Source organism: Pteropus vampyrus, unplaced genomic scaffold (genome assembly GCF_000151845.1).
Source record: "Pteropus vampyrus isolate Shadow unplaced genomic scaffold, Pvam_2.0 Scaffold271, whole genome shotgun sequence".
In the NCBI taxonomy this organism is placed as follows: domain Eukaryota; kingdom Metazoa; phylum Chordata; class Mammalia; order Chiroptera; family Pteropodidae; genus Pteropus; species Pteropus vampyrus.
The window spans coordinates 1,805,917-1,829,760 of record NW_011889052.1 but is presented as its reverse complement, the minus strand read 5'-3'; the positions used below and the strand labels follow the sequence as shown (position 1 = coordinate 1,829,760).

At 36.6% G+C, this 23,844-nt stretch overlaps 1 protein-coding gene and 2 pseudogenes across 2 annotated transcripts in view; 2 read left to right on the top strand and 1 right to left on the bottom strand.

The window, feature by feature from the left end:
• The window catches only part of RHOA (ras homolog family member A), a 44,351-nt gene that overhangs the window by 8,187 nt on the left and 12,320 nt on the right, over nt 1-23,844 (top strand). Inside the window, exon 1 of one of the 2 annotated variants that reach the window (XM_023520600.1) lies at nt 3,291-3,309. The exons of the other annotated variant lie outside the window; for it this stretch is intronic. The gene's annotated coding sequence lies outside the window, so the exon portion shown is untranslated. Of the gene's footprint in view, nt 1-3,290; nt 3,310-23,844 lie in introns of those variants that run through there. 2 annotated transcript variants of the gene reach the window in all.
• Nucleotides 905-1,023, bottom strand: LOC111729613 (annotated as a pseudogene).
• On the top strand, nt 14,788-14,906 carry LOC111729617 (annotated as a pseudogene).

The window sequence follows — 23,844 nt, the reverse complement described above, 5'->3', positions numbered from 1 at the left end:
GTAGCTATTCATATGTCAGGTGCTGTTTTGGGACACAGCCGAAGAAAACAAAAAAGGTCCCTGCCCTCAGGGAGTTTTCTGTTCCTTTATAATATCTTTATTCCTAAAAAAATGAACATTTGGTTTGAACTGAAAAGTCTGTTTTGAATCATTACATCTGCTTTTTTCAGTATTACTGACAAGAAAGCACATCAGATGTTAATCACAAAAATATTAATAAGCCTGCTCATGGAGTTTTAATTTATTTTTCTGTAAGAAAATAACATTTACATGTTTATCGGTCTTTTGTTTTTAAATTTTTTAAAAAATTAAAGTATGATGAGAATATAATATTACAGTAGTTTCAGGTGTACAATATAGTGATTTGACATTTATATACCTTACGGTATGCTCACCACACTGTCTAGTAATCGTCTTTCACCGACCAAACTTATCACAATATTGTTGACTATATTCCCTTCACCTTTTTCACTCACCCTTTTACCCACTTCCCATCTGGCAGCCATCTGTTTTCTCTGTTTCTGTAAGTCTGTTTTTATTTTGTTCATTTTTTTTTGGAGTCCACATGTAAGTGAAATCATATAGTATTTGTTTTTCTCTTTGACTTAGTTAGCATAATAGGTCCTCTAGGTCCATCCATGTTGTTGCAAATGGCAAGATTTCGTTCTTTTGTATCGCTGAGTGATATTCCACTGTATGTATATACCACATCTTCTTTATCCATTCATTTATTGATGGACACGTGGATTGTTTCCATATCTTGGTTGTTGTAAATAATGCTGCAATGAACATAGGGATGCGTGGAGTTTTTTTATTTTTTATTTTTTGGCGAAGCAACCCTTGGTTGACCTCACAGATTGCAAGGACCTTGTCAGCTTACAACCTCTTATTTATTTATTTTTTATGCCTACAGCACCTGGTCTTCTTAGGTGGTCTCCTATCCAATTACTAACCAGGCCTGACCCTGCTTAGCTTCCAAGATCAGACAGGATCAGGCTTGTTCAAGGTGGCATGGCTGTAGACTGGAATTTTTATTCTAGTAGAGAAGACTAATGATAGACAAGGAATAGGCTTGTCTTTTATAGATAATAGCAGGAAGGCTTGAATGGCTGGAGCCTAAAGAGCAACAAGGAGGAGTAGAAGAAATAAAGTCTTATAGGTAGACAGGGGCCAGATCTTGTAAGAACTGTGAATTTAGGGTTTATTCAGAGTGCATTGGGAAGCCACTGCACAAAGGTTTTTATAGCAGGAGCTATTTGATTTATTTATATTTTGGATTGCTCTACAGAGAATAGACTATAAGAAGGCAAATATGGAAGTAGGAAGATCTAATGGAGACTCTTTAAATCCAATGATTGATGATGGTGGCTTAGATAGGAATGGTAACAGTGGAGGTGGTGGGATTCATGATGTACTGTAAAGGTGTGCTGATAGGTTTTGCTGATAAATTGGAGGATGTGGTTTCTTGAAATCCTGATCCATGGCCAGAGATTAGCCCAGTGCAACTGCTGGGCAAATGAGGACAACTAGCTTAGCACCACTGGGCATGGTACTTTGTTGTTCCATAAAGCTCGAAATGGCTCCCTTAAGTCGCTTCAAGAAATTCATTAGGATAATTTTATTGATGCCTCCCTTATAAGAAGGCAGACTTTTCAAGACTGTTAATTTTTACTTTATTATGTTAAAAACAATAATAGTTATGCTTTTGGTATGTAGGTTTGCTTAAACCAGATTTTTTACCAGAAATGCTAATGGCCCTGTAATTACAAAGGACTTCTACCATAAAAGAGGTATATCTATCTCTTTGAGGTTATTTTGTTTTTCTGAGCCTCAGGACCTATCTAGAATAAAGATAACACCAATTAATAGGAATTTTAGATGAAATAATGTATGAAGAGCACACACACGGCTCAATGCATATTAGTTTATTCTCAGTGGAAATACTTGTTCTGACTCTGGTGGAGTCTTCAAGAGTATTTTTCAGGATATCAGTGCATTGTATTTATATAGTGACTGTTTACTTTCAGAGTAACAAATAAGGATTTTATTGGTAGGAAGCTTAAAGTTACATGAATTTCTTTACTGTCACCTGACTAAATCAGAGAAACAACATGTTTGATATTTTCATTTTCTTATCTTTTGTTTCTTTAACTGTAGGAGTTAGTATGTTGGGCTTACGTCTTAGGATTTTATCATATTTATGAATGTTATTTATAAATGTTATTTATAATAACTTGATAACATGAGACCATGAAAATTACAAATGGCCTAAATTCATTCTTGGGTTGTAATAGTGACCCTGCCTTTATTTGACTCTGGGATTATTTAGTTCCACTCTTAATCATCAGTAAATATTAGCAACAGAGATGACATTCCCCATTAAATGGACAGAAAATAAGATGGTGGGTTGGAGATTTATTTCTTCTACTATTACCTGCTGCCACCACCTTTTATAACCTAATGATTCTTGAACGATTTCTAATCCATGCTAACTCTCATCCACACTGGTGTGTTGTAACTGTGGCTGAAGGTCTTCAGTCATGAAGTCAGAAGCATTTATTGATCATATACCAGGCATATGCACACTTTGTCTTTGAGGTGTGTTTTTCATTAAGTTTTCCAATTTTACTAACCCTGCATCCTGACCATAGTTCCTAAATTGGAAGTCCCTAAAACTTATGAGAAATGTTCTGAACCACTTAGACATTTTAATAGTGGGCCTCCAAAAGTAATCTCCATATAAAAAGTGATGTTTTTTGTATTTTGTTTTTTTTACAAGAGGGACAAAAAATAGTTTTTTTATTTTCTGAAGCTCCTAGCTGCTCTGAAACAGAGACCTAATTCATTACTTTAAAACATTGTTTTGACTTTAAGCATATAGTTGAAAATCCTACTTTTGTTTTATGTACGTTGTTATCTTTACCTTATTTACATGGCAGTTGTGTCCAAGTCTGAATGGTGCAGGTGAGTTGTTCTTCGGTACCTCTTCCATGGACTCGTAGAGCAAATGTGCCACTTTTCTGGTGTACTTTTACATGACCCTGTTATTTGTCATTTAGGTTTTGAGAGGCTAAGGAGGTACATTTAGGGTAGATATTTAATGTTGTAACAATAAAGTTTTTTGCTATGAGCTGATTTTATTACATGATTTGGCAGTTTTGTTAGAAATACTGTGTTTAGAATTTTTTTGTGGAAAAGTTCTTTTCTGGATGAAGTCTCTCGTTTAACTTTTCCAGTTATTCAGGAGGAAGCTCTATTTATCTTTTGAACAACTTGAGTTCAGAAAAGGAAGGCAATAGAATATCCAAGGTAAGAGAATGAACTCTGGAGAGAGGCTGACAATTAAGTACTAGTTTTTACACTTGATAGCTTGTGACTGTGGGCAATAATGTGACCGCATTGTAACTCAGTTTCCTATTCTGTAGAATGGGGGTGATAATAGAGTGCTGTGAGGGTTCAGGGAGAGAAAAGCACTTAGCCCCAAGAGCCAGTCATGTAGCCCTTCAACTTTCACTATTCCAGTTATGTGTTGGAGTACCTAATAATCACACTTCTTTAATCTAATTTGGAAGTTTTTTTGTATTTTGCCTTTTTTGGTGAGGATGGGGTTGAGAATAGTGTCCTAAATTAAATTTTGGCGAAATACAACAAAACTCGCTATTGGATCCCTGACCTGATGCTTAGGAACAGTGTTTCCCAAACTTGGTATCCAGTTCCCAAAATTGGAGTCACATTGGGAGTTGTTTTTCTTTTTTTTAATCACCTTTATTGAGATATAATGTGCATACAATAAATACACCTATTTAAATGACAACTTGGTAAGTTTTAAAATATACACCTGTGCAGTTGCCGCCTAATCAAGATACTGAACACATCCTTGGAAGACTTGAAAGTTTTTTATTTTCACTAGTTTTATTTTTTAAAATATATGCACTTTATTGTTTGTAAGACTGAAATGGTATAGCCACTGTAGGAAATAGTATGGCAGTTCCTCAAAAGATTAAAAATAGAACTACCACGTAACCCAGCCATTCCACTTCTGGGTTTATACCCCAAAGAATTGAAAGCAGGATCTCAAAGAGATATTTGTACACCGTTCATAGCAACATTATTCACATTAACTGAAGAGATGAATGGATAATGTATATACATACAATGAAATATTATTCAGCCTTAAAAAAGAAGGAAATTCTGCAATATGCTGCAACATGCATGAATCTTGAGGACATGCTAAGTGAAAAAAAGCCAGTCATAAAAAGATATATACAGTATAATTCTGCTTATATGAGGTACTTAGAGTAGCCAAATTTGTGAAGATAGAAAGTAAAATGATGGTGGTCAGTGGGAGGGGAAAATGGGAAATTAGTATTTAATGGGCATAGAGTTTGGTATTTACAAGGCGAAAAGTTAAGGGGGTGGATGGTGGTGATGGTTGCCAACACAGCAGTGTGAATGTATTTAATACCGCTGAACTGTGTACTTAAAAATGGTTAAAATGGTAAGTTTTATGTTATGTATATTTTACTACAATTTTAAAAAAGGAAAAAATGCACTAGGTAAAAATAAAAACATTCAATAAGGTTTATAATAAAATATTTTTTTATCGCAGAGTTCAGTCCTCCTCTTCAGCCATTTAAAAAAAAATGAAGCACTGATACATGGTGCAACCTGAATGAACCTGGAAGCACTATGCTGACTGAAAAAAGCCAGGCACAAAAGTTCACATACTGTGTGATTTCATTTATATGAAATATGTAGAATAGGTAAATCCATAGAGACAGAAAGCAAACTGATGGTTGCCAAGTGCTGGGGGGACTGGGGTTTGACTGCTTAGTGGTTATGGGTTTTCTTTTGTGGTGATGAAAATATTTTGGAACTAGATAGTTGGTGGTTGCACAACATTGTGAATGTACTAAATACACTGAAATTGTGTACTGTAAAAAGGTCAACTTTATTTTGTGAATGTCACCTCATTTAAAAAAGAAATAAAATTTTAAATAACTGTTCAGGCCCCACCCTGAAGAATTTTCAGTCTGCTAGTTGTGGAGCCTAGTGAGGAATAGAGATGTTTGTGCCAGAATGCAGGATACCTGGCTGTGAATTGTTATTGCCGAAACACGTCAATGGGCTAGTAGGTAGCTTGGTAGGGCTACCTGTTGGTTCATTTTTCTCTGGTTGGGGGCAGTGTGGTGGAGAATTAGGCTGCACAGAGTCAAATCTTGATTCCGTGCATCTGTTTCTGGTTAACCTTGGATTATTGACATTTTGAGGTGGGTGATATGATGCTGTTATTCAGGAAGCCAGAAGGTATGTTACCTCGAGAATGTTTCTTGCTCTCACACCTCTCAAAGAAGAATTTAAGCCTGGGTGAGTCTTACTTGTCAGTATATTGGAGGCTTTGTTCTCTTCTGCTTGCCTTAGGCCTGCTGTTTTGATCTCCAAGGGCCCTTGAACTGGCATCAGCCCTTGGCAACTGCTTGATCAAGATGGTCAAATAATGGCAGTACCAGGCTTAAGCTCATTATGAACAAATGGACAGATGGTAGTTTGGACCTTTTTGCCAGAGGTTTCCTATGTAGTCTGTAAACAAAATAAATGGCTTTATGTTTTCAATTTAATTTCCCTGCTGTTTAATGGTGTTTATCTTTTGTGCCAGGCACACAGTCTTGGGTGTGGATGAATGTGGAGTTGGACAGGTTCTGACCACCATTTCGATATAGGGATTTTCTTCCTCTGGCTTCATGAAGCAATATGTAGCCTGTTCATTTTAGATGTATACTTTAACAAAGGAAAAAGCGAGGGAATGGAGGGTGTTGGAGAAGGGAGTGTGCTCTTGATAAGTGTCTATTTCCTTTCAACCAGGTTTATGGTTTGAACAAATATATGATTCATGTTTGGTTGTTACTTTTAGGACTGTTTGGAGAAAAGGCTGTATTTTGACTTTTATTTTCAGTTTTATAGTCCTGATAGCTTTACTTCAAGAGGATGCATTGTAGGGTAACTTTTAACCTTTTGTAGGATTCATGTGTGTTTAGGTAGGGAAGATAGGGCTTTTGTAGAAAAATTGAGGTCTTAAAATCATTGAAATAGTATTGTTGTGTTCTTGATAACTGTAGTGGTTGTCTTTCTTTTTTTTCTGTCTTACAGTGTCTGGGCCTTAAGCTTCTCTGTGTAATGATTGAGGTCTTTCCTCCTAAAGGAATTTTGAGTTCTATCCTTGGAGTTTGTTGCCTCACTTTAGGACTCTGGCCTGGCCTGAATGACATTTCCCTCCTTCATTTTACATTTCTGAGCCTGATTTACAGTTTTTGTCTCCTACATTCTTGTCAAAGGCTGAACCTCTTCTCACTCAAACATGTATTTTTCTAAATTGCTGTGAACTGAGCTACTGGCCACTTAGATTTGCAGAGTTGTCTAAAATAAGAGGAAATGAGTTCTAAGGGAGGTTCTGAGTTTTCACACTCCTTGTTACAGATAATTGAAGTTTCTGATTATATGAGAGAGTTCTATAAGGGTAAATTCTATAAGGGCGAGTTCTATAAGAGTGAATTCTTTAACTATTAAAAGCAAAGCAAAGTGACTTAGGAGGTAGACTTACCACTAATGTACACAACTGATCTTGTAACTGTTATCTTTTTTAAATCTGTGTGCAGTGAATTGGTTATATAAAGTTTTCTTGCTTCTGGAAATTTTATTTTAACACTTAACTATGGTATACTTGTGCCTGTACCTGTCCAACAGTAGAGAATAAGACATGATTTTTATGCTGATGGAGTTTGGCAGGAAGCACTTTGGAGCAGTGTCATCAGTGGGGCAGAGAGGAATGTTAGATTCTGGGGGAACCTAAGGGGCCTGATCTAAGTTGGGAGCTCATGGAAGGCCTTGAGAGTGACTTAGCCTTAAGTATGAGGTTTTATCTAAGTGTGGGAAGGGCGAGTGGGGTACGTTCAAGGCAGAGGAAAGAAGAAGTAATGGCTTAATAACCTGAGTTAATAAGATATTTTATTGTTTTGGCTGAGGGTGGTTGTATACTTTGGGTTTTATAATTTCATAAGTTAGTGTCTTGGGATTTATAGTTATTTTTTTAATCTGCTAAATGACATTTTGTACACAGATTTCATCCAAAATATTTTTGCACTGCTTGCCTTGACTCTGCTACCTATCGTAGAAACTGACACTGACAAACTCTAGGGTTGGATGGAAGTTTTTATGTATACTAGGGTCTAGGATTGTTTTTCTTAATGAAATTCACAGGATTTTTATGTGTCTTAAAATTTCCTTAAATTTTCAAGTCTAGTTTCTTTTAAATTTTCAAGCTTTAAATTTTCAAGTTTAGTTTCTAAAAGACTAGACAACTTTTGCTTTTGTAATAGTCATCTCTACAATACTGATACCTTATTTGGAGAGAGAAATTAAAAAAAACATAAAATTCAACTGGATTACATAATTGAGGCATATAGATGTCAACAGGATAAGTCTCATGAGCTTAATTTCTAATCTATTGTGTCCACTGTGTTTAAAGTAATGAATGCTGGAAAAAGTAAAAATTAAGTCATGCCCAAAGCTATGCTGTAGTAGATGCTTTTATTTCATGAGTAGTTGAGAAATGGTAGGAAGCTTGCTGTAATCATCACTGTTTCTTTTGCATAATTAGTCCCTTTGAAGAATTATGAGGTAAAATTATAATTATCTCAAGTGTGCTGAATTAGTTATTTTTAAAGCTGTGATTATTTTATCTGCATGGAAATTTATTCATTATCTTTCCAAAATATTGTAAAGATCTTGATCCAGCAGAAGCAGCATAGTTATTTAGTAAAATTATTTCTGCTGTTTCTTGGCTGGAGAACTGTTTTGTGCTTGCTTATTATAAGGAATGTTTGGCTAATAAATGTCTGGATGATGCATTTATTATAACTTGGTAGCACAGTCTCAAACATCTTTGGCGACCCTTTATTTGCCAAAAATAAGCTAAAAATTGTGCAGAGACAGATTTACAGTGAGTCTAAGAAAGTATTGTGAAATTGTAGTCCCTAAACAAGTTAACAAAATCATTCATCTAAAAAAAAAAGCAATCCCTAAAAATTAAAAAAAAAAGAAATGAAAACAATTATTCGGCTAATTTAGGTTATCGAATTCTAATTACTGTCAGCCCTGCAGTTTAGCTTAAATACACACCATACTCAACCCCCAACTCAACCTAATTTAAAGCCTATTTTGTTTTAATTTCCCAAGAGAAATAGCAGGAGGGGCTTAGTCCACTTCTTTGAGATAACAGCGTGGTCATGAGTCATGGAAAAATCGGACTTCAGGGCATTAGAAAAGGTACTTTAGAAGTATTGAGAGGAGTGTGTGTAAAACAAATTGGCATTGAGTTAAGGCTTTTCATAACTGCTGTTCGGAAAGTTGTGAAAACCATTAACTTATTTGATGTCAAAGCCTGAACTGAATTAATGAAAGGTTGTTTAGTCGTTATCCTACTTAGTGTGAATATTCATTTATTTTATCAAAGAACTATTAACCTATTCGGTATGTTATAGAATATTTGGTAGGAAGTGCACCATATTAGCTTTCTAAAATCTGAAAAATTTGGAATTTGAAATATCCGACCCCAAGAATTGTGGGCCTATAGTTTTGGGCAGTGAGAGATAAGCTGAGTATTTATTTATTTATTTTTTAATAGGAAAGAAGAGGGTGGGATGAAGTATGCATGGGATATTTACTTTGGAAAAATAATTTTTTGGAGTTTCATTTTAGGAAAACATTCTTTTCAGGTCAGGCCATATTATAAACTGCTCTTCAAATTCTGGACAGTTGGAATTTGAAGGAGGGAGTTGTTGTTTGTCCAAAATAAGACTTAAATAATAATGACAAACATTTATTGAAAATCGATCTATATTCAGTATAGGTAAGCTCTTTTGGGGTAATATTTTAATCTAAATTCTTTTTGTGTAGTATTTAATCGTCACACCAACCTTATTTAGAAGGTTTTCTGTTCCTCACTTGACAGATAAGGAAACTGGTGGTTAAGGGACACAAAACTAGTGAGTGATTGATAGAGCTCAGATTAACTCTTAAGTAGTGTAGTTCCTTTACAACTACTGTAAATGGCTTTCTACTCTGTTGCGACCTATAACTGAAATTAATTTCTAGTAAAACCTTGTACTTTAGCTAGTTTACTTGGGACCTGTCCATGTAATGAATATTTTTCATTTTATTGAGTAGTCCATATGGGAGATGCTGAGTGCTCATGAGATATACCCAGGATGGGACTCAGATTTTGAAAACCAAATGTAATGTTTGGTCAAGTGAGATTGGTGGTAGTGTTTGGGTGGGAAGGGGAGGTGAATAAGAATCACCTGGAACTCTGAGAACATGTGTCAGCTGGCCCCTTCCAGAATTTGTCTATGGCATAGGGATTGGAGTTCATGTGATTGATTATACTTTCTTCCAACAGTGAATAATCACGATTATTCATAAGGTAAGATGACAGTGATGGAGATGCATAATTTTCAGGTCCTTTCTCTTCTGCTTGAGAACACTCACTAGAATGCAAAGGAGAATGCTGTAGGCCTTAAAAACTCTTGGTCTTAAAAAATAGTTACTAGCTAGATTGGGAAAAGTTTCATTTTAGGAAAAACACTATATTCAGGTAACCTTGAATCTACTCTAATTTATGGGAGGAAAAAAGTTGTTTGCAATCTTCAGTACTTTAGTTAATAATCTGTTAATTTTAATCCCCATAATGAATCCCTTTATCATTGTTGAAAACTGCTGCTCTCTAAAATATTCCAAGAGTACTAATCCTTTTCTGAGGCTTTTGCCATATCTAAGGTGATAAGTCTTTTTTTCTCTCCACTTTATGTTGTTTTATATCTGAATGTAGGGACTAGGGAGTTTTATATACAGTAGTTTGTTACTTAGAAATCTTATTTCAAAAGGAGTAACTTCCTACTTGAAGAATGAGTCTAAGGCCAATCCTGAAAAGAAGGGAAGTAATTTAGAGGAAGTAAATTTGAAGGCTAATGTCTAATCTTAGTAACTTGAGCTTTTGGAAGTTTCTTTTCAAAATGTTAGAAAATTAACTCTTTTTTAAACTAACAGTTTTATCAGTTAACTTAGGAAAGCTAGGCTTATCTTTAATTTAGTCAATGAATACATTTATTCAGTGCTATTTTTGACTCTGCTAGACATTGTAGAGAATATAGAAATGAAAATACAGCTTTTTTATTAAAGCTTACAAATACTAGTATCTAACATTTAATTGTTAGCTGTTATGTGCTGAGAATTACTTTCCTGTGTTAACTCATTTAATAATTACCACTATCCTGTGAAGGTAGGAACCATTATTTTCCCCATGTGTGCAGATGACTACATTGATACAGTGGCACAAAGGGGTTAAGTAACTTGCTCAAAGATTCACAGCTGCTTTGAACTCTAGTTCTCTCTACCAGGGCACACAGTATCAAGTGATGTAAGTTTATGTAGTTATTTAGGAAAGAGCACTGAGAGAGACCAAGTGCTATAGGAATTCAGAGAGGAAGAAAAATTTGTACTGGAGTAGCCAGGGAAGCCTTCTTAGGGAGGGTGTAACTCAGCCTTAAAAGAGATAAAAGGAGTGTTATGAGTGAGGGGAATCAGCCCTGGGCAGTGTTAAATTGTGCTTGAACACAGTCTCCCTGTAGGGAAGAGGGGATAGACAGTGTGTAGTGTAAGGAGGTTGTATGGGGAAAAGGGCAGTATGCGAATGTAGCCCCAGAAGGTTAGAGCCCAAGATGGATCTTTGCATTTGCACTGCTTTGTCTCTTATTTTCTTTACCTAATAAACTGTGTAGATCTTTCTAAGTCTCAGTACATTTTAAAATTTATTAATCCTTTTCAAAACCATAATATATCCATTCAGTAGATTCAGACAGTGCAAAAGGATATATGATCTGTAAAGGCAATCACGGTAGAGTTTCCTGTGTCTTTTTTGAAAGTGCATGTCAGTGTTCCTTGTTCTTTGCTGAAGCCTTGTTCCATAGATCTGTACACCCCACTGTTACACAAAGGTATTACAGGGTACATACTCAGCATGTTTTTTCTTTTAATAATCTATCTTTGAGATCATTTGTTAACCATTTTTTTAATGGTTACATAGTAAGTCATTGTATGGATGTATTCATAAGATACTTAACTAGTCCTCAGAAGGGACATATAGGTTGTTTCTTGTTTTTCGCTTTATAACGTCGTTATTGTTGAAGTGTTCATTTTTGAACATAAATGTTTGCATCCATGTGAGAATATATTTGTAGGATAAATTCTTGTAAATAGAATTACTAGTTCAAATGGTGCATGCAATTTAAATTCTAATAGCTGTTGCCAATGGCCCTACAAAGGAGTCGCTCCCTACATTAGTAATAGTGTGTTCTTTTTGTAACTTAATCCCTTTAATACTCAGATACTGAAATTCTTCAACCACGTTATGCTTAAAATCCGTTGATCTTACTACCCTGTTACTACCCCTCATCTTTTTCAGTTCCAACTTCTTTGAGTTCATAGGCCATCACTGTAACCACCCCTTTGTATGTATTCTCAACTTTCTTCTTTCCATCTTATGTGGAAAAACCTTAGCCCTGGTTAAATCCAACTCTTCCCTTATTCTACGCCTGTAACTAAATGTAGTTGGAAAAAGAAAAAAAAATATGCCAACTGAGCTCACTTTGAACTCATGACCCATACTTAACCTCAAAGGTGGCATGTAGCAGTGCTCATCAGTCCACTAAGTTTTCTAAGTCTGTTACTTCTACCCTATGACCAACTGCAAGGATTTTCCCCTGTGTTGGTGGATTGCTGGTTTATTTCCTCTTTAGCTAGTCATGTAATATGGATACTTTCTTTGAAACACCCTCTTCCTTTCTGGTACTCATCATAGTGTTCTCACTGTTGTTTTCAAATATCTGTCTCCTTCGTGCCAGCCTCTTTCATGTTGCTTAGTCTCTACGGATAGACGCCTGTCCCCATTCCACAAACTTGAGGGCTTTGTTTTCTCGTGTAATGATAACTTGACTGGGCATTAATCTTTTCAACTAGTTGAGGAGGGAATGTGTGTAGGGTTAGGAAAAAGCCTCTTAGATGGGGCTCATTCCACCTCACCCTTTGATTAGGCTTCTCTCCCCGAGGGCACTCTCATACCCTCACCGTGGTCTTCTCATCCTTGTACAGTTCACGTCCCAGCCATTTCACATTCTGCTGCCAAGGCTGTCTTTTTAAACCACAAAGCTGATCATGTCATTCCATTGACTTTCCCTTGCTTACAGAAAGAATACAGTTTGCTGTGCAGGACATTATAAATCCTTCAATCTAACCATTGCTTATCTTTCCAGCCCCATTTTCCAGTAGCCTCCTCTCTGAATTCTTGTATTTAAGGTCATTTACTCAGGCTGTTCCCTCACATTAGAAAGTGTTTCTGAGCCACCATCACTCTACTAAATTCCTCCCAAGGAACTTGTCCTCATTCTTCAAGGTGTCCAGGTCAGATGTTACCTTCTATGAAGCCTTCTGGCACAATTGCTTACTTTTCTCTCTGTTCATACCAGAGAAGATAAACTCCTGTTATAGTACTTAATGATACTGTTTTCTCTAAGAGCACCTTCCAGATAAAGCTGCTCTCTAGTAGCTAGAACAGGGAATGGCCCATAGAAAACCCTTGGTGTGTGTTAGATTGATTATCAGGGAGATAGAATTGAGAGGCCACTGGGCCTGGCTGGCATGGAGGTGTTCACCATTATATTGATGTGATGGGTGAAAGAGTGACTGACTGAGGAGGAAGCACAAAGGGTTGATGGGAGTGCCTGCCAGAAGTTATCTTTAAATGACCTGATATTTGCTGTAAATATTTTATAGAAAAATCTATAACATAAAATTAAGGGTATCTCTTCTTTGGAAGATCTTTTTAGCATGCAAAAAACCAGGACATTGAATAAGAATTCTGTGTCTGCCAAATAGCTGTGGGAGAATTGTTTAGGGTAGTCCTGTCCATTAGACTTTCTGCGATGATGGGTGTGTTCTATATCTCCACTGTCCAGTATTATAGTCATATACAGCTGTTGTGCATTGGAAATGTGGTTGGTGTGACCAAGGAACTGCATCTTAAAATTTAAATTAATTAAAAAATTAAAATAGTCACATGTGACTGACTAGTGGCTACAGTGTTGGGCAGTGAAACCAGCAGCACCAGCTTTGAGAGTGAATGCAGCCCAGACATTCCGTCTCTTGTGTTCATGTTACAAGTAATGACTCTGCTCTCCCGAATATATCTTTTCACTATTTTAAAATTCCAATTTATAACTGTCGTTGACATCTTTGGCGTTCTCTCTGCTTATGAATAAATTTAGGTATGAAGGAAGTCTTCATCTTGTAAATATGAAACTCTGCACCCATTAAATACTAACTTCCCATTCTCTCCTCCTGACCACCACCATTTTACTTTCTATCTTTGCGATTTTGACTACTCTTAAGTACCTCATATAAGCAGAATTATACAGTATGTATCTTTTTATGCTGGCTTTTTATCACTTAGCATGTTCTCAAGGTTTATGCATGTTATAGCATATTACAGGGTTTCCTTCCTTTTTAAGGTTGAATAATATTTCACCATATGTATATACCAAATTTATTCATTTGTCTCTCCATGAACCCTTGGGTTGCTTCCACATTTTAGCTATTGTGAATAATGCCGCTCTAAAGGGTATATACATATCTCTTTGAGACTCTGCTTTTCAGTTCTTTTGAGTACATACTCAGCTGGAATTGCTGGTTCATATGGTAATTCTAGTTTTAATATTTTGAAGAGCTTCTTTACTGTTTTCCACAGTGGCCATGCCATTTTACATTCCTACCAACACTTGTTTCCTGTTATTTTAATAGTAGCTATCCTATTGGGTGTGAGGTGGTATCTCATCGTAGTTTAGGTATGCATTTCTTTATTAGAGATGTCAGTCATCTTTTTATGTGCTTATTGGCCATTTGTATTTCTTGGAGAGATATCTATTCAAGTCCTTTGCCCATTTTTGAATCAGATTTTGTTTCGTTGTTGAGTTTTAGGAGTTCTCTAAGTACTCTGAATATTAATCCCTTATCCAGATACATGATTTGCTAATATTTTCTCTCATTCTCTAGGTTGTCTTTTTACTTCCTTGATGGTGTCTTTTAAAAAGCACAGAGTTTTTAATTTTGATGAACTTAAATTTACCTTTTATTGACTTTGCTTTTGATGTCACATCCAAGAAATCATTGCTAAATCCAATGACAAGAAGGTTTTCCCCCAGTGGTTTTCCTTTTAAGTTTAGGTCTTTTATCATTTTGAATTAATTTTGTTTATCATACAAGGTAAGAGTCTAAATTATTTTGCTACTGGATATCTAATTTCCGAGCACTGTTTATTGAAAAGATTGTTCTTTCCCCTATAGAATAGTCTTGGCTCCTTGTCAAAAATTGGCTGATTTTATATGTGAAGGTTTATTTCTCTGTGTACTATTTCATTTGTCTATATGTCTGTCTTATTACCTATACCACATTGTTTTGATTTACTACTGTAGCTTTGTAATAAGTTTTGAAATTAGGAAGTCTGCTGACTTAATTTTTGTTTCTTAGATTGTTTTGGGTATTTAGGGTTCCGTGAAATCCCATATAAATTTTGGGATGAGTTTTTCCATTTCTGGGGGGGGAACCACTCTTGATATTTTGATAAGCATTGCATTTATTCTGTAGATCACTTTGTATAGTGTCATCTTAATATTAAGTATTTCAGTCTACGGCCATGCCACCCTAAACAAGCCCAGTCACATCTGATCTCGGAAGCTGAGCAGGGTCAGGCCTGGTTAATACTTGGACGGGAGACCACTTAGGAAGACCAGGTGCTGTAGGCGTAAAAACTAAAAAAAATAAGGGATTGTAAGCTGACAGGGTCCTTGCAGTCTGCGAGGAAAACCAAGGTTGCCTCGCCTAAAAAAATAATAATAAGTATTTCGGTCCGTGAACACAAGATCTCATTTCATTTATGTCTTTAATTCTTTTCATCAGTGTTTTGTAGCTGCAGTATTCAAGTCTTTGGGATCCTTGGTTAAATTATTCCTAAGTATTTATTTTTTTAGATGCTAATTTTTTTCCTTTTTGAGTTATCACAAGCGTATGGAATTATAATTGATTTTTATATGTTGGTTTTATATCCTGGAGCTTTTGTTGAATTAATTTATTAACTCTAATAATGTTTGTGGATTCTTTAGGGTTTCCTATTCCCATCAACAATACACAAAGGTTTCAGTTTCTCCACATCTTTGCCAACAATTGTTATTTATTTTTTTAATAATAGCCATCCTAATGGGTTTTATCTTTTTTTAATGTATGCATTTACAGCTATCAATTTCCCTCAGTCCCCCTTTTCATTGGCAATCATCAGAATGTTCTCTGTCTATGAATTTATTTGTTCATTTTTTTGTTTTTTAAATTCCACATATAAGTAAAATCATATATTTGATTTATTTCACTTAGCATAATACCTTCTAGTTCCATCCATGTTATTGCGGATAGAAAGATTTTATTCATTTTTTTTTTTTTTTTTTTGTGGCTGAGTAATATTCCATTGTGTGCATGTACTATTTTATCCATTCATCTATTGATGAACACATAGGTTGCTTCTGTATCTCGGCTATTGTAAATAATGCTGCAGTAAACGTATGGATGCATATGTCCTTTTAAGAGACTTATTTCAGATTGAAAAACACAGACTGAATGTAAAGAGATGGAAAAAGATATTTCATGAAAATGGAAACAAAAAAAAGTTGGGGTAGCAATATTTATACCCAACAAAATAGACTTTAAAACAAAGGCTGTAACAAGAGACAAAAAAGGACCCAGTAATTCTAGTATCTGGAGACACCCAAAACACTAATCTTGTAACCTTTTTAGATTTAAAGTCTTAATTTGTCTGACAATAATATAGCCATTCAACTGTCAACTGATGATTATTTCTGCCTGTTAGGAATATTGCGGTGACAGATCTTGCACATGTGTTTGGTATACTTCTTTACTAAATATTTTTGTGGCTTTAGACCAAAGAGAATGTTCTGCTTTAGTACATAACTACTAAACAATTTTGCAAAGTAGTCATATACTCCCAGCAGCAATAAATACATGTTCCATTTGCTTCCCATCTAACAACACTTTTTAAATTTTAGCCAAGCTGGTGGGTACGTAGCAATATCTCATTGGAGTTTTAATTTGCATGTCTCTGATAACTAACAGTGTTAAACATCTTTTCCTGTGTTTATTGGCTATTTTAGAAAGCTGTTTTTGTGAGAAAGGATTCCTTTGGACTAAGAAATTCAGTCCTATTTTCAGAGACATTGTAATACTCAGAATTATCCCTGGATACCTGGTGGATGGGTGTTTCATTTTACTCCTATAGTAAAGCTATACACGTACACTAAATCAGAGGTTCTCAAAGTTTAGCATGTATCAAGATCACCTGGAGGACTTGTTTAAATCCAGATTAATGGACCCACCCCCAGAAGTTCTGATTCAGTAGGTCTGTGGTGAGGGCTGATCATTTGCATTTCTATCAAGTTCTCAGACAGATATCACTAGTTTGGGAATCACTTTGAGAACCACTGACTAGAAAACAGGTTCTTAAGGAAACAGCAGCTAGTCCAAGTGTCATGGCTAGATATTTGCCTTAATAGGATTATTTTGTTAATTGAAAACTGATGATTAAAGGATTAAAAATATAGGATATTAAATCAGTCTTTAGTGCCTTACAATATTTGCTTTTGGTCCAGTGAGCAGTTATTTTTAATTTCCAGTCCAATTTAATCTAGGAAGACTTTAGAATATTATATCCTGAACTCTAGGCTAAACGAACAGCTTCAGTGAACAGCTCTAGAAAGCCTTCTAAAAGCTATTCAGACAAATGTAAGTCAACATCATGGTCACACAAAACACAAGGAAATCACTAAAGACTGCTATATGAAATGGAGAGAACTGAATGCTAATGCATGGTTGTGGTTTACCTAACCTACCCAAGCACATGTAGCAGCCACTCTAGCAGCTGAGGTGTCTGATGGACAGACTACTCCCACGCTGTGCAGCCAGATAAGGCAGGCAGGAATGTAAAGTAAATAGGCTGTAGTCAACACAGGATATCCTTAGACTTGTAAAAAGTAGTGTGAAAAGGGCTGGCCGCCAGTTATCAGTCTGAAGCTCAGAGAGCCTCAACCCTTTGCTTGGTATTTGTCTGCCAGTGAGAGTAAACAGACTTAAACACTAGAACAAGAGTTGATGACTTCACAGCAACTCAGACATACTTCCTCTGGTATGTAAATGACGCTCTAAAAAGAATGTACAAAAAAATCATGAAAGTCTAGAAAACAAACTGGGAACAATGTGAAATACAAGTTTTTAGGACCACAAGACTTCTGATCAAATACATCAAATACTCGTTTAAGGAGAAACAGTTCAGAGTAATCAATCACTCTAAATTATAGATTAATTAATTGATTTTTCACAATGTTACCAAGGTTTGCATGGGTAGGCAAAGGAGAAAGGGGGCACTAAAAGCTGCAGGATTGCTTCTTGACATTTGAGAGAAAGAGAGGAGGGCAAGACAGTGGAGTAGGAATATAAACTCGAAGAGATTTCTTATTATTGTTAGTTAAGTGCCCAGTTCTACCTCTTACTGGCTAGCCGTGTGACCTTGAACAAGTTAGCCTTTCTGTGTTCCAGTTGTCTTATCTGTAAAACGAGAATGTTAGGCTCTGTCTAATAGAATAGTTATGAAGATTAAATGTGTTAAAGTAAAATTTATGACAGCATTATGTGTATATTTGTTATAAAGTGATGGGAGATGAGCCTTCCCTACATTTAACTAAATGCCCATGCTTTTAGGTATAAGAAAAGATAAAAAGGAAGCTGCGGGGGAGGAGGGTTGCCCCGCCCACCCCCCCAAAAAAAACCTAAACTAAATAAATAGACATCTGTGTTCATGGATGGAAGATTTAAGATTGTAAAGTGGCAGTACTCCTCATATTGATCTATAGATTCAATGCAATCTTTATCAGAATCCCAGCTGGCTTCTTTGTAGAAATTGACAAGCTGCTCCTAAAATTTATATGGAAATCCGAGGAACCCTGAATAACCCAAACAATCTTGAGACAGTACACAGTTGGAGGATTCACACCTCCTGATTTCAAAACTTACTGCAAACCAACAGTAATCAAGACAGTGTGGTACAGGCATAAAGACAAACATACAGATCACTGGAATAAAATTGAGAATTAAGCCCTCACATCTAGGGTCAGTTTTCTTTTTACAAGTTTACTAAGACCATTCAATGGATATAGAATATTCTTCAACAAATAATGTGAGGATGACTAATTTCTACATGATAGAATAATGAAGTTGGACCCTTACTTTATACCATGTATAAAAATTTACCCAAAATAGATCAAAAGCCTAAATGTAAGACTTAAATCTATACAACTCTTAGAAAAAGGCATAGGCTTTTCATGACCTTGGATTTGGCAATGGTTTCTTAGTTATGACACCAAAATCATCAGCAACCAAGGAAAAATAGATTAAATTGTACTTCATCAAAATTAAAAACTTATGTGCTTCAAAGTACACCATCAAGAGAGTGAAAAGAAACATCCCAATGGGCAATGGATTTAAATAGACATTTCTCTAAAGAAGATATACAAATGGCCAATGAGCACATGAAAAGATACTCAACATCATTAGTCATTAGGAAAATGCAAATCAAAACCACATGAGATACCACTTCACACCCACTCGAATGGCTATAATTTAAAAAATAGAAAATAACAATTGTTAGCAAGGATGTGGAGTAATTGGAACCTTTGTAATCTCTGGTGGGAATGTAAAATGGTGCACCTCTTGTGGGAAACATTTTGTCAGTTCTTCAGAAAGCAAAACATAGAATTGCCCAACAGTTCCACTCCTAGGCACAGACATACCTCAGAAATATCGTGGATTTAGTTCCAGACCACCTAAACAAAGAGAAGTATTGAAATAAGTGAATATTGTAATAAAGCAAGTCACATGAATTTTTGGTTTCCCAGTGCATATAAAAGTAATGTTTGTACTATACTGTAATCTATTAAGTATACATTGTATCTAAACAAAACAAAACAATGTACATACCTTAATTAAAAAGTACTTTATTGGTAAGAATGCTAACCATTATCTAAGCCTTCAGTGAGCCAGTAATGTTTCTGCTGGTAAAGATTCTTACCCTCCATTTGTAAAAAACACAGTATCTGCAAAGTGCAATAGAAATGAGGTATGTCTCTATATACTCAAAGGAATTGAAGGCAGAAACTTGAACAGATACTTGTATTCGAGTGTTCATTGCAGCATTACTACAGTAGCCAAAAGGTAGAAGCATTCCCAAGTACCATCAACAGATAAATGGACAAATGTGATATATCCACAAAGTGGAATATCATTCAGCCATAAAAAGGAATGAAATTTGATACATGATACAACATAGATGAACCTTAAAGATTATGCTGAGTGAAATAAGCCAACACAAAATGACAAATGTTGTGTGATTCTTTTTGTATGAGGTACCTAGAATAGGCAAATTTATCAACAGAAAGTAGGTGAGAGTTTACCAGGGGCCAAGGGGAGAGGGGGTGGGGTGTTATTGCTTAATGGTAAGTTTCTCCTTAGAGAGCGAAAAGGCCCAACATTGTGAATATAGTTAATGCCACTAGATTATTGTAAAGGGAAAAACACTCTGTTACAATACGGTTTCACGTCTGACACATCTGATCACCAACTTTGGGGGGTCCCCCCACACTAAGCAATTCTGTGACACTAGCTAGTGTCCTACAGTTCAGTTTTGACACTATCTACCTGGAGTTATCATCAGATTCCAGAGGTTAAGTCCTACAACCGTCTACTTCAAATGCCAGTAGCAAGTTCAGAACGTTACCTCTGCTTACTGACTGGATATGAATCCCAGGTCCACAGCCCCCTCCTGGAGTTGAATTAAGTTGCTAAAGCCACTCACAGAACTCGGGAAAACATTTTACTTACAAGATTACAAGTTTATTATAAAGGGATACAGCCAGATGCATATGGCAAAATATGTGGACAGAAATGCAGAGCTTCCATGCCCTCTCTGGGTGCATCACTCTCAGCACCTCTGTGTGTCCACTAATCTGGAAGCTCTGAGAACCCACCCTTTAGGGCTTTTTGGAGGCTTCATTACATGGGCCTGATAGATTAAGTCATTGGCTCTTGGTGATTAATTCAGCAGTCAGCCCCTCTTCCGTACCCAAGGGGCCAGGATGCTGAAATTTCCAGCCCTCTAATCACATGGTTGGTTCCCCTGGCAACCAGCCCCCATCCTTAGGGAGTTTTCTGAAGTCACCTCATTAACATAAACTCAGGTGTGGTTGAAAAGAGCTTTGTTATGAATAATAACAAGATGCTCCTTTCACTTTGATCACCCTGGAGCTATTTCAGGAACTGGAATTATTTGAGGACAAAAGACCTAATATTGTAATGAAAAATTCTCCCATTGTTCATATTGCTTAGGAAATTACAAGGGTTTTTAGGAGCTGTGTGCCAGGAACAGGGATGAAGTCCAAGTACATGTTTCTTATTTTAAATCACAACATCAAATTGTACATTTAAAAATGCTTAAGATGGCAAGTTTTGTTATATTTTATTACAACTTTTAAAAAGTAATAATGTAGTATTCCTGGAACCATTGAATTGTATACTTTCCCCATCTTTATTGAGATACAGTTGACATAATGTGTAAGTTTATATACAAAGTGTCTATTTGATACACTTATGTTGTAAGATCACCACCATTGTATTAGCTAACACCTCCATCACATCATTCCATTTCTTTTTGTGGTCAGAACATTTAAGATTTACTCCCCACCCCCCAATAAAAAAAAATTTACTCCCTCAGTAACTTTAAAGTATACAATACATTATTAACCGTGACTACTATACTGTACATTAGATCCCATGAATTGTATACTTTAAATGGGTAAATTATGTGATATGTAAATTATGTTTAAATAAAGCTATTTTTTAAGAGCATATACACACTTTAATAGAATAGCTTCTTTTTACGTGTTGCCCCCCCAACCCATGTGTCCAGTTAGAAGTCTCACATGGGTGTCAGTGTTTCCACATGTTGCTGAGTAGACTTGGCGTAGTTTACTCGCAGAAATTTAGGCTAATGGAGTTTGAGTATGATCAATTTGTAGGCTTCTTTGGCAATGAGAAAATCCATTGTTGTCTATTTCAATTACATGAGTTACATTTCAGTAGCTGCTCTAAAAACAGGTGGAAACTGTATACCTTAGGCCAGAATGGTTTTTCATCTTGAAAATTAATGTATTTTAATAACATACTGGCCTCACACTCAATAAAATCTAGTAAATCTATACTGCTTTTCCCATTGGTAAAATGGGAATGAGTGATAATTATGCATGCCTCTGGAAGTTCAGGATCAAATCAGCCCTTATCAAGTGCATTGTGATATACCAGCATAAGGTCTCATGGTGGCTTATGAAGGTCCATGCAGTTTGTTAGGGTCTGTTGTAGTATAGCAGAATTGAAACTTCTGACATTCTTTGTATCATTATTAAAGAGAATACCAGAAGAATGATTAGCATGTAGGGTGTTTTTTGAAGAAGTTTTATGTCAGGTAATAAGGTGAGGCATAAATGGAGTTGAGAGCCACAGTCAGCCTGTCAGTAGCAGTAGGCGTCACTATCAGATGTGGCAGTGAAGTGTATCTTGTAGCTGCCATGGTTGTCCTCCAAAACCCACATCTGTGATGGAGCGAGTGAGGCATGTGCCTCAGAAAGTGCTTCATCATCATTGCCAGCAGAGGAAGTCACCCTGAAAAGGCATTGCTTTTGGCCATGACAACCAGGGTTTGCACATCACACCAAAAAAAACATTCTTACCCTCTGTGCTCGCTGCCGTTCAAGAGAGGATGTTTATGTCCAGACAGCCATTATTTCCTCTTGTGGAAGGAAGAAGGTGGTTTCCAGAAGGATGACCTCTTACCATTCGTTCCCAGCTGTGCTCAGCAGCAGGGCTAGGCCTGTCCTCCTGAGTTCCAGTTAGGAGACTATCTTTGGTAAGGTTAGTCTTTGGACAAAACAAAGTTTCCTGCTTTTTTAATAGAAACCTTTAAATAACAGCAATTTTTAATTTTGTGTTTTAACCACCAGATCATTGAATACCAGCCACAGACAGCCACCCATATGACATTGTTGAGTTCACCCAGTTGCTGGAACTTAAAGCATCAAGCATTCTGGACATAGAGCTAGAAGGGCTTATTGACTTTTTTTTTTTTTGGTATGGTTATCAGTAACTTTGTTAGTGGGGGTCTGCTGGGAAGACTGGGCTTTCATACTGCCTATGGAGTAGTAACTGTTACCAAGGCAAGGCACCGGAGGGAGGCAAGGCAGACTCAACATCCAGGTCCGGGTCACCTTCGTTTCTCATTATTCTTGTGGTTGATTTTGAGAGGTTACCACTGGAACTGCATGTGTTCCCTTCCAGAGAATTTTCCTGATCTTGTAAATCAGAGAGCAGGCCTGGGCCTGAATACTTGGTACACTTAAGAGCAGGCATCTTTGCTGTGGTGCTACCTGTCTTTTCTGGCAGCATTTTACAGAGATGTCCTTGGCTCTGAAGAGTCCAGCTGTAATACAGTGATGGTAGGAAATATGTGCTTACAATTGGAGGCTTTTGAAAGGCAGATAGCAAACATCATATATGGTATATCAGATCTAAAGAGGGGAAGCTGGAATGTTGAAACTCCAAAAACATCCCTAGTAAGTCAGGCAAAAGTAGCTTCAGGCTGACATACTTTGGTAGTCTGTTTTTTCAAAGGAATGTCATGGAAATTCTCTCCTGAGTATAGCACATATCTAGGTACAAATAGTATTTCATGCTGAAGTCCTTTTCATTATTTCTGTTCTTAGCCTGTGGTAGTTTGATTGGAATTTCAGTTTTCTAATTCTTTACTGTTCCATGTCTAATTGCAAGTTTCCTATCTGCTGAGTCCTTTGTTTCAAGAAAAGATTGATCAGAGAAGGCCAAGGACTCAGGTTTTTTGTCAGTATTTTTGGGAAACACACCCCCTCTTTGGGCTTTTGTTCCTCTCTCTCTGCATGGATCCCATTTGGCATGTCCTTGCCACATTAATGCAACTGGGAGTAGTGCTCTAAGCTGGATAGGCTAAGCCGGAAGTGGTTCCTGTCTTGGAGGAGCTTCCATTCCAGGAACAGGCGAGTCAAGCATGCAGAAATGTAACTGACTGCTGCTACCTCACACAGAGTAGGATGCCTGGTAAAAGGGGTTGAATTGAGGTGAATAAGGACCAGAAGAGGTCCAAAGCCCCACTTGGAGGCAGCATTTGATTTTGGGATTTAGAAAGTATAGGACCAGAAATAGGCTTTGGAATGGAAGGATATAACTTGAATTGGACAGGTGAAGTGTTTTCTTCTGGGGAAATGGTAGACATTTTCAAAGCAGGCATTGCTTTGAGGTGAAGTGAAAAAAGTTTTACAAGGCAAGTTAATGGAACCAGGTATGTGGTAAGGAATGAAGAGAAGGTGAGAAGGAAAAATAGGTTGCCGTTCGAATTTTAGAGGACCCCAAAGGTAAGGTTGAGGTATCTTAACCTACTTTGGGCATTGAGGACCTTCTGAAGGCCTTTGAACAAAGGTGTGATGAACTGAAGCCCAGGCATAGGAATGGAGAGTGTTTGGCTGCAGCAGGCAGGATAGAAGGGAAGGGAAG